The following is a 14,731-nucleotide window of genomic DNA, read 5'->3' as shown; positions in this document are numbered from 1 at the left end:
GAGATTGTGTCATTGCACTCCAGCCTGGGCCACAGGAGCAAAACTCTGTCTCAGAAAATAAAAAAAGAAGAGGAGGAGGAGGAGAAGGAGGAGGAGGAAGAGGAGGAGGAGGAAGAGGAAGAAAACTGAGGGGCTAAGACACTTGCCAAAGATCACACAGAAAATCTGAGCCTTGTGGCCTTGTTTTGATTTTTATTATAGTATTTTTAAAATTTTCCCCTGCAGCTAAAATGTATGCTCTATGAGGGCAGGGACGGTGTCTACTTGTTCATCACGATAACACTGGGACCTGAAGCCTGCCACTGGGTTCTCCAGAAATACCTGGTTAAATGACTTAAGGATAATGAAATAAATGAGCAGAGAGTTGAACTCTGGATTAACTGACACCAAAACCCTTCTCACCAATGTCTCTACTGCCTGCATTAGTGTCCAGAAAACAGGAAGCAACCCCTTACTGGATGGCTCAATTGAATTATTTCAGAGCTGTATGTCGGTAGGCAAAGAAAATGAGTCTAAAATGAGCAAAATCTGGTTCTTTAGAAGATTTAAAAATCTTTGGCCAGGCCCAGTGGCTCATGCCTATAATCCCAGCACTTCGTGGGCGGATCACCTGAGGTCAGGAGTTGGAGACCAGCCTGACCAACATGGAGAAACTCCTTCTCTACTAAAAATAACAAAATTAGCTGGGCGTAGGGGTGCATGCCTGTAATCCCAGCTACTCGGGAAGATGAGGGAGGAGAATCGTTTGAACCCGGGAGGCAGAGGTTGCAGTGAGCCAAGATCGCGCCATTGCACTCCAGCCTGGGCAACAAGAGTGAAACTCCGTCTCAAAAAAAAAAAAAAAAAAAAAGAAAAAGAGAAAAATCTTTAAGCATAATCTCCTTTGCCAATTCTCCAGAGTTTTACCACTAGAGAAAACAGGAAGAAGCCAAAGTGCCTTCACCCATGAAGGAACGTATTCCCCTTAAAGGCCATTCATGCTCTCAGGCTGGAGAGTGGAGCGGGACAGAATTGAGCTTCCCTTTCACTTGCTGAGAAGCTGGCTGTGAGTAGACTCTCAGGCCAGTATAAATGGGTTCATTTCCATGGTAATATTTTGTTATGTATTTTATAGTAGTTATTTCCTCAATCATTATATGCTCTATACCATTATTTGCCAGTAACCTAGTGACTTAAGAGTATGATAGCTATCATTCAGATTTATTAACTTTTCTTTGTATGTTTGAAAGTCATTAGGGGTGTACTGGCTTAAGCTAATAGCAGATTAGTAAATATTGAAAGAGTCATCTTGCCATTTGAAGTGTTTTCTGGCTAGAATAAATGTTTGTTCAGGTTGTAGCTCTACCCAGGAAATCACCAGGTAAAAATACAGGATCAACTTCCAGTGCTGGAACAAGCAGGAAAAATTACTCGGTGCAGGAATGGGTTTTATGGTGGATCTCTCTTAACCTATTATTTAGGTTTATATTTTAAAGGGGAATTATCTATGCCTACTCCTACTACACTGGACAGAGTAAAACAAACCAAAAGGAGGAAACAGAACAGAGGTTATTTCAGGACAACAGTTATAAAAATAAAACCAAACCGTGTGATCCCAAATATCACAAATCGGGAGGCCTAGCCTGTCATCCAAACTTTATTAAAATCACAGGGGTGGTTCTCCTCTCCTTGTTAAGTCTTTTCTGTATGAGGAGTTTTGAAAGATAAATTTGCCAATTGATTCCTTGCAGTTCTTCCTTCATGTCACCTGATTGTTTTCTCCATAGTCCAATTGTGCTCTTAACTGATAACCAGCATCTTAGGTCAAGATATCGGGTCCTGGTAGGTTTAAATGCTTTCACTCACTTTGTGTGTGTGTGTGTGTGTGTTTGTGATGGAGTCTCTGTTGCTCAGGCGAGAGTGCAGAGGTGGGATCTTGGCTCACTGCAAGGTCCACCTCCCAGTTCAAGCAATTTTCCTGCCTCAGCCTCCTGAGTAGCTGGGATTATAAGCACCTGCCACCATGGTCAGCTAATTTTTTGTATTTTTAGTAGAGATGGGGTTTCACCATGTAGGCCAGGTCTGCAACTCCTGACCTCAGGTGATCTGTCCACCTCGGCCTCCCAAAGTGCTGGGATTATAGGAATGAGCCACCGTGCCCAGCCTCAGTCACTATTTTTATTTTATACATAACAACTTCCTTGACAAGCCTTTCTTCAAGCAGATGGATCCACACTAAGATCCTCTAAGGAGGATTTTTTACCTCTGATCTCATCCTTTTGCATTTCTGCAATCACCTCTTTTCCCATAGTGTCAACTATCACCTCAGCAGAAAATCTCATTCTTCCTAATTCTCCCTTCGCAAACTCAGGTGGCAATTCCAGCTGCCCTCTGGGCATCTCTAATTGGACTTCCTACTGTTGCTTGAAGCTCAACATGCCCCCAAAAGAACTCATCCCCAAATCTGCTTCTGTGTCACTGTCTCCCTAATATTTGCCAAAATCCCATGGATGATATCTCCACCAAGAGTTTTGGATCTTTCCCCATCCTGTGAGTTTCTGCTGCCTACAGTCAGGTTTCCGTCACTCATTCTTTCTTGGACTATCCTAAGTCTTTTAACTGGCTTCAGTCATTTCCAAATATACTCCTGTCTGCATGCTGCTATTCAACAATCTCTAAATCCTGTGTGCCAGCTGCCATCAATCTTTCCACTGCTCCACAGCCTTGAACAGTCCCTTGGCAAATTAGAAACTCCTCAGCCCAGCTTAGCATCCAAGACCCTGCAAAACAGGTCCCTCCCGAGAGTTGCTTAGATTTACCATGCATGTCCCTTAAATCGGAGTTCTCACCCTTCCCTAAACTAACCAGTCCTTCTCTGTCTCCCAGGGTTTTCTCCTGATGTTTCCCCTTCGTGGTATGCCAATCCCCCTCCAGCTTTCCAGATTTCATCCATTCTTTATGGCCTTAAATTCAAAAACCAACTTTTCCATGAAGTATTTCCAATTCCTCCTGAAAGTTTTCCTTACAAATCTTTTTGGTTTTGTCTTGTTTTGAGACAGGGTCTCACTGTGTTGCCCAGGCTGGACTACAGTGGTGAGATCACAGCTCACTGCAGCCTCCACTTCGCAGTCTCAGGCAATTCTCCTGCTTAGCATCCTGAGTAGCTGGGACCACAGGCACGTACCACCACACCTGGTTAATTTTTAAAACTATTTGTAGAAACAGGTGTCTCCCTGTGTTGCCCAGGCTAGTCTCAAACTCCTGGGCTCAATCAATCCTCCTACCTCTGCCTCTCAAAGTGCTGGGATTACAGGTATGAACCACCACACTGGCACCTCCAAATGTTTATAGCACATAATTGGTCTTATTCCATCAAACTTTCCTTATATTCTTCTTCTTAGTATTGTAGCTAATTATATTAAATCACATATATTAACTGCCAGGTGCTCACTAAATGCTGCTCTTATTAACTATCATTATCCAAAAAGAGAGCACTCAGCCTTCCCATCTCCAGACCCCTTCAGTGCCCTTGCCCATACCTCCAGAAAACAGGTGCTCCGAAGTTTGGTTGAACTGAAGGACCTCGTCTTTAGGTGAGTCCCTTTGCTTAATACTTATCTCAGAATTTAGAAGCCATTTGACAAGCACCGTGCTGACTGACGGAGCACTAAAAGATATCCCCCATTAGATTAATCAGGCTCTAGGGTTTCAGCTGGACCAAAATAGCCCAATTCTTACCCAATTATTATAAAGCTGTTCTTGGTATGGTGAAGCCCAGCCAACAGTGTTTCAGAACGCATGGAACCATGTTACAAGCAAGTATCCAAAAAAGTGAAAATGCAGCAAATGCAGTGACACCCAACATTTTCAATCCTAAATTCCTAAGGCAGAAAGTGGCATCGGGCTACATCCCCTAAGGTCTCCCTGAGGTCAGCTGAGAGGTCTCATATTTTGATCTCACTGGAGCTTCTTCGTGGTAATGACTAGGGAGAGTAATACAAGATAAGATCTGGTTTACCTGGCCTGGCCGTAACACATGACCACTTGTCAGATAGATATATCAAATAGTCTTTCTATGTGGTATTGAGGCAGGAAAATAGGGGCTGGAGGGAGGGAATGTAAGGCCAGTTCACACTTCAGCTATAACAGGAAATATCCTCTCCATAGGGCATATGACTAAATGACTTTGTAAGTTTACTTTATCCTCTCCATTTACATAGGGCTTATGGCAAGTAACAAAGGGAATTATCTCGGCAGTATTTAAACTCCCAAAAATTCTGTAACAGGGCCTTTGAGCCCCTGTGCTCAGGCCCGCTTCCACACTGTGGAGTATACTTTCATTTTTAACTAAGACCCTCCATTCTTTCCTTGCTTTGTGCATTTTGTCCAATTCTTTGTTCAAGATGCCAAGAACCTGGACACCCTCTACCGTTAACAGTGTAATTCTCCGGTTCAACCCCATTATGGTGATTCTCACAGGCAGGGTGGTTGTAGTACAGATAGAAAAATGGAAAGTGAATTTCCTTTTATGGAAATATTTCAAAACAATCTAGGGGAGGCCTTCACTCCCAGGAATTCTCAGAATTACTCTCTAAAGCTGTTGTAAATTAATGCCTTCGTAGGTATTAGCTAGTAGGTAACAAAGACAACTAAGGTGGAAAGGTTTGTGGCCAAGCAAGAAAGGGCACAAAAGAAGGTAAGGATTTGTTTTATCATCCACATTACCGTTTCACATGAGCTTTCTAGCAAGTACATGTACCATGAATTGAATGAAGAGCAACAAGGAAATACAGTTGTTTCTTTTATTTATATTATATTTTATTTTATTTGAAACGGAGTCTTGCTTTGTTGCCCAGGCTGGAGTGCAGTGGCACAATCTCGGCTCACTGCAAGCTCTGCCTCCCTGGTTCATGCCATTCTTCTGCCTCAGCCACCAAGTAGCTGGGACTATAGGCGCCCGCCACCACGCCTGGCTAATTTTTTTTTTTTTTGTCTTTTTAGTAGAAACAAGGTTTTTGGGACAGTGTCTCACTCTGTCACTCAGGCTTGAGTGCAGTGGTGCCATATGTCACTGTAACCTCCAGCTCCTGGGCTCAAGCATGTTCTTTCCTCAGACTCCTTAGTTAGGACTACAGGTGCATGCTACCATACTCATCTAATTTTTAAAATTTCATATAGATGGGGTCTTGCTATGTTGCCCAGGCTGGTCTCAAAATCCTGGCCTCAAGTGACCTTTCTGCCTCAGTCTCCTAAAGTGTTGGCATTACAGGCAGGAGCCACTGAACCCAACCAACAGTTGCCTTTTGATGGAAAAGTAAAAAGTCATTCACTAGTCAACAAACACAGTAGTTTTCTAATTCACATGTATGACTTCCTCTCACCTGCTTCCTCAAACAACACATACATACACACAATACATGCACACACACACACATACGCACACATACACACACGACCTTCTCCAGGTTTGCCAAGGGTGCTTACTCTGCACCAGTTGCCAAGAATACCTTGTTCTCTACAGAAGCTGAGTATAATAACTATTTTTCTATTTGGCTATCTACCTGCGTGTTTCTGGCCATGTCTCAAAAAAGACTTAAGATGGCTTATGTGGATATGTCATATGACAAGAACTTAAATTAGAAGTGAAATGAAAATAGGAATAAAAATAAACCAAAGATAAACCCACAGTAGACAGAGAAACAACTAAAAATCATAATGTTCCACACATCTGCTACCAGTGGACCACAAATTTGCCTCTAAGCTTTCCAGTGGCCAAGTTTGAAGAGAAGCCTAGTCAATTATATAATTCCTCTCTATAAGAGGGATTCCCAAATTTTGTGTGCATTGGAATCACCTGAAGAGTTTATAAAACTAGAATCACTAGGCCCCACTTACAGAATTTCAAATTCTGTAGATCTAGGATGCGATGCTGGAACTTATAATTTCCTCAAGTTCCCACTGATCTTTCAGGTAATAACAAATGAATCACTCAAGACAACAATAGTTATTTTTGATATTAAAATCATATAGGATTTTCTTCTAGGAAGTGACAAAGAGAACCTTGTAAGACACAATGAACAAACATAGAGATGATTTCAGAGGTCATGGGCTGTTGCTTACAATAAACAATAACTTTCAAGAGAGACTTTTACAGAGCTGTTTAAAAGTGATTGTGTTGAGATTTGGTGAAAGTGGGGCCAAGACAAAAGGTATGTTTTACATGAAGTTTTTAATTTAATTTTATTTTTTTTACCAGTTTGTCTTGACCCAAGGTAGGAACTAAAAAGGACTTTAATTAATCTCATTATCTTTCTAGCAAGCATAAACTTAAGAACCCCTTAGTAAATATGATAGCAAGATATACAAGCTGCAGGGCCTTGGCAGCACTGTTTATCTACAAACTATAATGTGGTGTTGGAAGAATGTAATCTAGTTAATCATATCTTTAAAGTTTATTCTCCCTCAGGGTTTGCATCGTGATGGAGGGAGGAGGCAGAGAGAGCGGGAATGGAAGGAACTGAGTTCATCACCACTATGGCAATTGCTCTTTGTGAAGACCTAAGTCTGTTTTTAGTGGGCCCAACTCACCTAAAGCAAGTTTGCCTATCCTGCTGCCCATAGGCTGCATGTGGCCCAAGATAGCTTTGAATGTGGACCAACACAAATTTGTAAACTTTCTTAAAACATTAAGACTTTTTTGCTTTTTTTAAGTTCATCAGCTATCATTTGTGTTAGTGTTAGTGTATGTTATGTGTGGCCCAAGACAATTCTTCTTCCAATGTGGCCCAGGGAGGCCAAAAGATTGGACACCCCGATACGTTCTCAATATGGTGAAGTTCTCAGTATACCTGAATTTTGCATGGTCACATAAAGTTACATTCACTTTGATTTTAGAGCTGAAAGGACAGAAATTTTATTATATTTTTCATATCTCATATCTGTCCCTTTGAATCTGAAGTGAATCTGCAAGACTTTGGGGTTATTCATAGTTTGGCTTAAAAAAAAAAATCAAGTACTAGATGGGCTGGTCTTTAGCTTTTCTGGGAAAGGGAAAAATTGGGGTGGTTCTAGGCAATCTATTATTTGCAGGCATGCATAAATTATGGTTGTCAAACCTGGGTACAAGATGGCATAAGAGGTGTCGTTAGGTATTGACCCCTCAAATATTCCACAAATATTTATAGAGGGTTTGTTATTAACCAAGCACTGCACCAGATGTTGAGAATATAAGAATGAGCAAAGGAACGCCTCCATCCTCCATGGTGTTCACAGGACCATCTTTACCTACAAGAGGCAGTTATAACAAAGCAGGTTAGCTGTCTAAATGAAGAAATGCAGAGCACTCAGGAGAGGAAATACATCCACACTGCAGTGGTCAAAGGATTCTTGCAGGAAACTAAAAGAAAGCCAAAACCAAATATGTGGGTAATATGTAAATAGATATTAAACATGTAAAGGTAGGTTAAGCCTGAGTTAAGATGAGGTTCGAGGGGTAAGGTAAGAGAGAGTATTACGATAAACAAAATAAAGCAAAATGAGCCAGCTTGTTGTGAAGGTTCATAAGCTAGAAGGCGTGCTGTGGAAGCTGAAAAAAATCCAATCTGACCTCTATGTATGTGAGGTTGGAGGTGAAAAGGATCAGAGACAAGGAGCGGGGACCAGATCGTGAATGGCCTTCTAATCCAAATTAAGGAATTTAGACTTTATCCAAAGAAAACTGAGAAACCATTAGGCTGGTGATCATGTATTTGCATTTAAAAAGATTACTTTTCTCTACATCCCTCAAACCTGGCCAGGCCCGGTGGCTCATGCCTATAACCCCAGGACTTTTCAGGCTGAGGCAGGAGGATTGTTTGAGACTAGGAGTTTGAGATCATCCTGGGGAACAACGCAAGACCCAGTCTCTACAAAAAATTTAAAAATTAGCCAGATGTTGTGGCACATGCCTATAGTCCCAGCTATTTGGGAGACTGAGCGGGGAAGGTCAATAGGTCAACTGAGTCTATCAATTAGAGGTTACAGTGAGCTATGATGGCACCACTGCACTCTATCCTGAGCAACAGAGCAAGACACAGTCATTCATTCACTCATCATACACACATACATAAAGTACTTTAAAAAAAAAAAATCCCCCACACCTCACCTTTATGTGTAAGCTCAGATGAGTGATGTTGCCAACTCTGAGGTAGCTGGATGAGTACTGCCACTTTGAGGTCAGGGATATGAAGGTATTTTACCAGTTATGAGAGACTAAATCAATGACAATGTTATTACACTGTTCCTCAATGTAAGTAATGCATACTTCTCTCATACTGTTTCTCACATACCCCACCTCCATTACTTCATCATCCAAGCAGTTTCTGAGGAAAAAGAACAGGAAAGTGGGCATACAGTAGCATCGAAGCACCCCCTGCCTTGTATCCCTAGAGATATGACAACCTCCCTGAAAGGTCAGCAGGTATTTGTAAAAGTTTTTATTAGTGAGTCAATTATTTAATAGGGATATTGACATATATTGGCAGAAAAGTGTTCTCAGGTGTGATAAGAATTTTGTTTTCTGTATGTTTATGATTAATAAACATCTTTTAACAGCTGAACCTTTAAGACAACTGAAATCCAGGCCATAGTGTATCCAGGGCGCCTATGGCTCTGCTGAAGGGAATGCTAGTTAACCCATGACCTGGAGTAATTAAATTTATGAAGAATTCTCTTGGTTTTAATACTATATTACTAAACTCAAATATTGGCTAATGAGGTTATTTGAAGAAAAAATAAAGTGTTTCAGAAATGGAAATGCTTCATATAATTCCCTGTGTGTAGTTTGCCATCTAGTGTTAATTTGTGGAAATAAAAAAGGCAGGTAGAATAATTTCCAAGCAGGCTCATCAGGTGGCAAAGGCATGGCTTACAGCAACATTTCCATGTAAAGGTATCAAGTCATACTCTAAGACCCTCTGAGGTTTGTTGAGGTGGGTGAGTGGGTGAGTTGGCTACTTCTAAGAAATCAGTTACTCTTGGAAAACAAAATAATTATCAATCCTGGCTACCTGATATTGTTACCCGAAAACTTGAAAAAAATACACAGATGGCCAGGCGACCCTCCAAACCTGGTCAGTCAGATCCACTCAGGAGGGACCCCAGCAGTGGACGGTCTGTGCGCTCCCCAGGTGGTTCCCATGTGCAGCTGGAGGGGGAGGATCCCTGGGCAGGGGGGTTAAGATTGCAGACCCTAGCTGTGTCACTGCAGGAGTGTCACCACTTACCTGTGTCACCTTAGCATAGAAATTGGGCTAATTAAACACGTGCTTCAGTACAATGAAGATAACATCTCCTGGTGTTATTGTGAAGTTTAATTATCATCATGAATATTTAGTGCTTAACACAACGCAAGGTACAGTGCACTCAACAAATGCTAAATATCATAAATGACATTTACTATCAAGGAAAATATTTTAAGAGCTATTTGGAGGAAGAACTAAGGGATATGAACATATTACATATGACATATTAGAATTTAGAACATATTACCTATGAAATATTCCCATTCTTCTTAAACAGGTAGCCTTGTGGGATTGAATGCTGATACCCAGCTCCATATGAAGGGTGCCTCCTGAGATGCATGTTACTTCTTATCCAGTGCTGACCTAAAGTGATTCCCAATTATTTCCAATCTCTGTCTTTGGGTTCAAAATCTCCAATACCCTAGCAAATTTCATGTGTCTTCTTGAGTCAGATATCCTCTTCTGAAGTAAACAGAGAAGAGAGTCACACCAACTACAGACATGGTAACAGTAAGCACAGCCTTTTGTTGGGAGCAATTCCCAGAGAAAGGAGAATCACTGTGACTTTATCTTCACAATTATAAAAAAAATTAACCTACTATTACCATAAGCTGTTCTGGGGAGAAGGAATATCACCTGAAAAGGTTCAGAGGAGGCCAGTGAAGAGCTAGTGGTCCAGTCTGGCAGGAGTATTCAGTGGGAATGTTAGGTGGGGCCAAATGATAAAAAAAACTTGGCTATGAAAAATTGGATGTGAGGACTAGGGAAGGAGAAACATCAAATATATCAAATGCTAACTTGAAAGGGCAGAGAAAAATGAAAACAGTTGAGTAGCAGAAAATTCTGAGCAAAAATTCATTTGTTTTATTTGAGACATATTGAAATCAAGAAGAGGGCGGTCAGAAGGGAGCATCTAGGAAGGAGCTGGAGAGGCGGTGGCAGGGAAGGGGTGAAATTCAGAAAGAAATTATGGGCTGTAGGTCAATATTTGGGAGTCAGTAGAATGGATGCGATGATAGAAGTCATGGGGCATGCATGAGTTTCCCTAGAGTGACTTGATAGAAGAGAAACCACCAGCCCAGCCCGGTAGTGCAGGCTTTGTAATCCAGAACTTGGGAGGCCAAGTGGGGAGGATCCTTGAGCCCAGGAATTTGAGACCAGCCTCGGCAACACTCCATCTCTACAAAAAAAGATTTTGTTTAAATTAGCTGAGTATGGTGGCACCTGCCTGGAGGTCCAGCTACTCAGGAGGCTGAGGTGAGAGGAATGCTGGAACCCAGGAATTCAAGGTTGCAGTGAGCCATGATCAAGCCACTGTGCCCGTCTGGGCAACAGAGTGAGATTCCATGTCAAAAAAAAAAAAAGAAGAAAATCCATCTGTTACTGGTAGACTTTTGCATTGTTTACCGTTTAGGGCTAATAGAATGCTACTATGAAAATAGTTGTATGTGCCTTTTGGTGATATATGTGTGCATGTATGCTGAATAGGTGCAGAGGAATGAAGCTGCTGGATCCTATGACAAACAGATGATTAGCTTTAGTAGCTATCACCAGAGTTTCCTAAAGTAGTTATACCAATGAACATCCCTGGCAATAGCATATGATGTTGGGGGTTTATTTAGTTTACGTGTTCACTGGATTTATTATTTGCTCTAGCCATTCTGATGTATGTAGTGGTATAAGATTGTTTTAATTTACATTTTTTTGATGACTATTAACATTGAACATTTTTACATTTGTTTATTGTTTGAATATATCATTTTGTGGAGTATGTAGTAAAATTATTTGCCTATTTTGTAATTGGATTTTTTTTTTTTTTTACTACACAGGAGTTATTTATAGCCTCAATATAATTTCTCAGATAAGATGTATTGCAAACTCTGTGGGTTGCCCTTCTGACTCTCTTAATGGTGTATTTTAATGATAAACCTATTAATGCAGCCCAATTTATCAGTCTTTCTTTAGGGTTAGGGCTTTTTGTATCCTGTTTTTTGTACCTTGTCTTTGCCTACCAAGGTATCTTCTAGAAGCTTTCTTTCACCTTTTATTTTTTAGGTCTAGGATCATCTGGAATTGATTTGTGTGCATGGCATGATGGGACCAATATTTTATGTTCTCCTTTAATATGGATATCCAACTGCTTCCATACCACTTATTGAAAAGACGATCATTTCCTTACTACATTGCAATGACATCATTTTTATCAACTACGTAGTTCTATATGTTTGGGTTCATTTCTGGACACTGTATACCACTGGTCCATTTGTCTAGCCTTGTGCTAATATCACTGTCGTAATTACAGATCTTTACAAGTCTTGGTATCTAGTGGTCTAGTCTTCTAACATAGCTCTTCAGCTTTAAAATGGTTTTAGCTATTTTGGGCTCTCTCTGTTTCATATGCATTTCAGTTCTCCCTCTTTACTCCCTCCCCCAAGCATTATTGGGATTTTCTGGAATCTGCAGATAAATTTGGGAAGGACTGCCATCTGAGCAATATTGAGTGTTCCAAACCATAAACATAGTATATTATGCCATTTACTATGATCTTTTACATTTTTCACAGCAATATTTTCATTTTGTAGTTTTTCCTGTGTGGAGCTTTTGCATGTCTGTCAGAACAATATCTAGGTATATGATGGCTTTAAAAAATATTACTGTAAATACAATCTTCACCAAATTCTATCTTAAGTATTGCTAGCTTATACAAATGCAGTTGATTTTTGTACACTGACCTTATCTCTAGTGATATCACTAAAGACACCAATTCTAACGGTTTATCTGCAGATTTTTTTGGATGTTCTAAGTGGACAATCACATAGACTATGAAATATTTTTATTTCTAACAATCAATCCCTCTATTTCTCTAATTTCCAGCTAAGGTTATAGATCTGCCTATGAGCAGTACTTTTACCAGTATCTTATACATTTTAGTACATTTATAAAACAAAGGACCATTAGATAGTTGAAGATGCTAAAAAATGAAAGAGAACAAATAAAAAAGACAACCAAAGAACAAAAAGCAACTAAAAACCGAGGAACTTGACAGGGACAATGCAGGACCTAGAATATGTTTTAAAATATATAAAAGAATATCATGAGAAAGATAACATATTTAGTCAATGAAATAAGAACACAGTGATTTTTTAGAAGTTAATAGGTTGGAAGATAAAGTTATGGAAATCTCCTAGAAGCTAAAGTAAAGAGATGTTTTTTGTTTGTTTGTTTTGAGATGGAGTTTCACTCTTATTGCCCAGGCTGGAGTGCAGTGGCTTGATCTCGGCTTAGTGCAACCTCCACCTCCCGAGTTCAAGTGATTCTCCTGCCTCAGCCTCCCGAGTAGCTGGGATTACAGGCACCCGCCACCACGCCCAGCTAATTTTTGTATTTTTAATAGAGATGACGTTTTGCCATGTTAGCCAGGCTGGTCTCAAACTCCTGACCTCAGGTAATCCACCCGCCTCAGCCTCCCAAAGTACTGGGATTACAGGCGCAAGCCACTGCGCCCAGCCACAAAAAGATGTTAAACAGAGGAAATAAGTTGATAAATGTAGAGGGTTCAACAACTGAAAAACAGAAATTCTAGAAAGAGAAGAGACTAAGGAAGGGGGGAAGTTACCACAGAAACAAAACACTAAAGACTGGATGAATTTCCAGCATAAAAAGACATGAACAATTAACACAAGGAATGAAAAAGATGTAAGTCAGTGATCATCACAGGGAAATCAGAAAAATCCAGATAAGAGAAAATCCTAAGATCTTCAACAGAAAAGAGTACACACCGATGGAGTGACCGTCAGAACAGTGTCTCATCAGCAATGCTGAAAGCTCTGAGAGTGAAGCAATGCTTTCAAAATTCTGAGGGAAACATTGCTACAACCTAGAATTCTAGACCTAGGCAAACTATGAATGCAGCAAGCAGGAACAGACATCTGCTGATACCAGAGATCACAAGATTTTACCTCCCAAGTACTTTCACAGGAAGCACTTGGAAGATGGGCTCATCAAAATGAGTTAAGAAAGACCCAGAGTATGAAAATTCAGCATAGAAGCAGAGGCAAACCCTGAAGGACAGTGCAGCCCACCTGGCCAGCAACCAGTTGAAACAGAAGAAAAGGAAAAGGGCCCCAAAAGGGTTACCTCCAGAGAGAGAAAAAAAATAGTTCTCACAGAACAGAATACTTGAGTATGGTGAACAAATAGAAAATAAAGTAGTTTTACAATCCTGGGAGAAATTTGTTAATTTCAGAAAGTATAAAAAGTTGCAGAGGAAAGAAACTATAGTCATAATACACTACTTGTTAGCTAACCAATTAATAAAAGTCGTAAGTTAAACAATGGACATAATTTTAACAAAAAAATTTATATATCACTATTGTAGAAGGGTGGAAAGGACAGAAAAGTAACTCATGGGGTCTGCTTCCATAATACAAAGTTAACTGAGATGAAGTGAAGCCAATATATAATGATTTAGCAGAACATAGCTATCCTTTTCAAAGATGGAGGTAAATACCAGCAACAACTGCTAAAAGAGTTTGAGGAGATGAACTCGGGAGGGATAGAATGGAACAGGAAAATGCTGGTTTTCATTCTGAACTGTGTAGCAGTATTTGAAATTTTAAACTATGTGTGTGACTAAATAGTAATAAAAAGTACATTTTTTGTTTTTTTCTAAATGAGGCAGGGTAAACATAAGGAACTGAGGTAAAAGGAAAGTTTAAAATAATTATTTTTGTTTTCTTGAAACATGGTATTTTAGGCTCTAGACTAGATCTTAAAATTAAGGACAAATGAGTGGAAATAATACATATCCCAGGAAAACTTCTGATTGAGCATCGTAAACCAATTCTAAGAAAGGCTGGTAATTCATAATAAAGCCAAATAATGCTTCACAAGTATAGGATAGAATGAACACAATTAAGTTAAAAGGCAAGTACATATATTTTATGTACATATATTTTATGTGTTCAAGTACATATATTTTATGTATCTGTGTATGTATACACATGCAGAAAGATACCCTGACTACAACATATACATGTGAAGTCTAATACTTTGAAAAAGTATTTTCAAATATTGTTAGATAATTCACTTGTCATTCATCCTTTTTCAGCATCTAAAGAAATTTCAGACACAAAATATTCAATTGCATTTAAAATAAATAGATGTAAAAGCTATTATAAAAAAATGTAGGTTTTTAGAAAAGTTGGAAAGATTACAGGCAAAAAATAAGAACGTATATTAAATAATATTTGCAAGTTTCAAATATTTGTAACTCAACACAAAAACCTCTAAAAGTATGTTGGGCACAATAGCTTACATCTGTAATTCCAGCACTTTGGAAGGCTGAGGCAGGAGGATCACTTGAGCCCAATGAGACCAGCCTAAGCAACATAGGAAGATTCTGTCTCTACAAAAAATAAAAAATTAGCCAGGCATGGTGGCATGTGCCTCTGGTTCCAGTTACTAGGGAG

The 14,731-nt window shown here is 39.7% G+C and overlaps 1 long non-coding RNA gene across 2 annotated transcripts; it reads right to left on the bottom strand.

The window, feature by feature from the left end:
- Positions 1-2,096: 2,096 nt before the first annotated feature.
- On the bottom strand, positions 2,097-14,477 carry LOC105483521 (uncharacterized). Of its 2 annotated transcripts, none has more exons than XR_988363.2 (3): positions 9,508-14,477; positions 8,123-8,339; positions 2,097-7,375 (listed from the first exon to the last, which is right to left on the bottom strand). It is a non-coding gene; the product is annotated as an uncharacterized lncRNA (long non-coding RNA). The 2 variants fall into 2 exon arrangements; XR_011606931.1 differs by having other exon boundaries at positions 2,097-7,263.
- Positions 14,478-14,731: the final 254 nt, after the last annotated feature.

The sequence above is a fragment of the Macaca nemestrina genome, chromosome 8 (genome assembly GCF_043159975.1).
Source record: "Macaca nemestrina isolate mMacNem1 chromosome 8, mMacNem.hap1, whole genome shotgun sequence".
Lineage (NCBI taxonomy): Eukaryota > Metazoa > Chordata > Mammalia > Primates > Cercopithecidae > Macaca > Macaca nemestrina.
The sequence above is the reverse complement of the archived record's forward strand: the minus strand, read 5'-3'. Positions and strand labels throughout refer to the sequence as shown.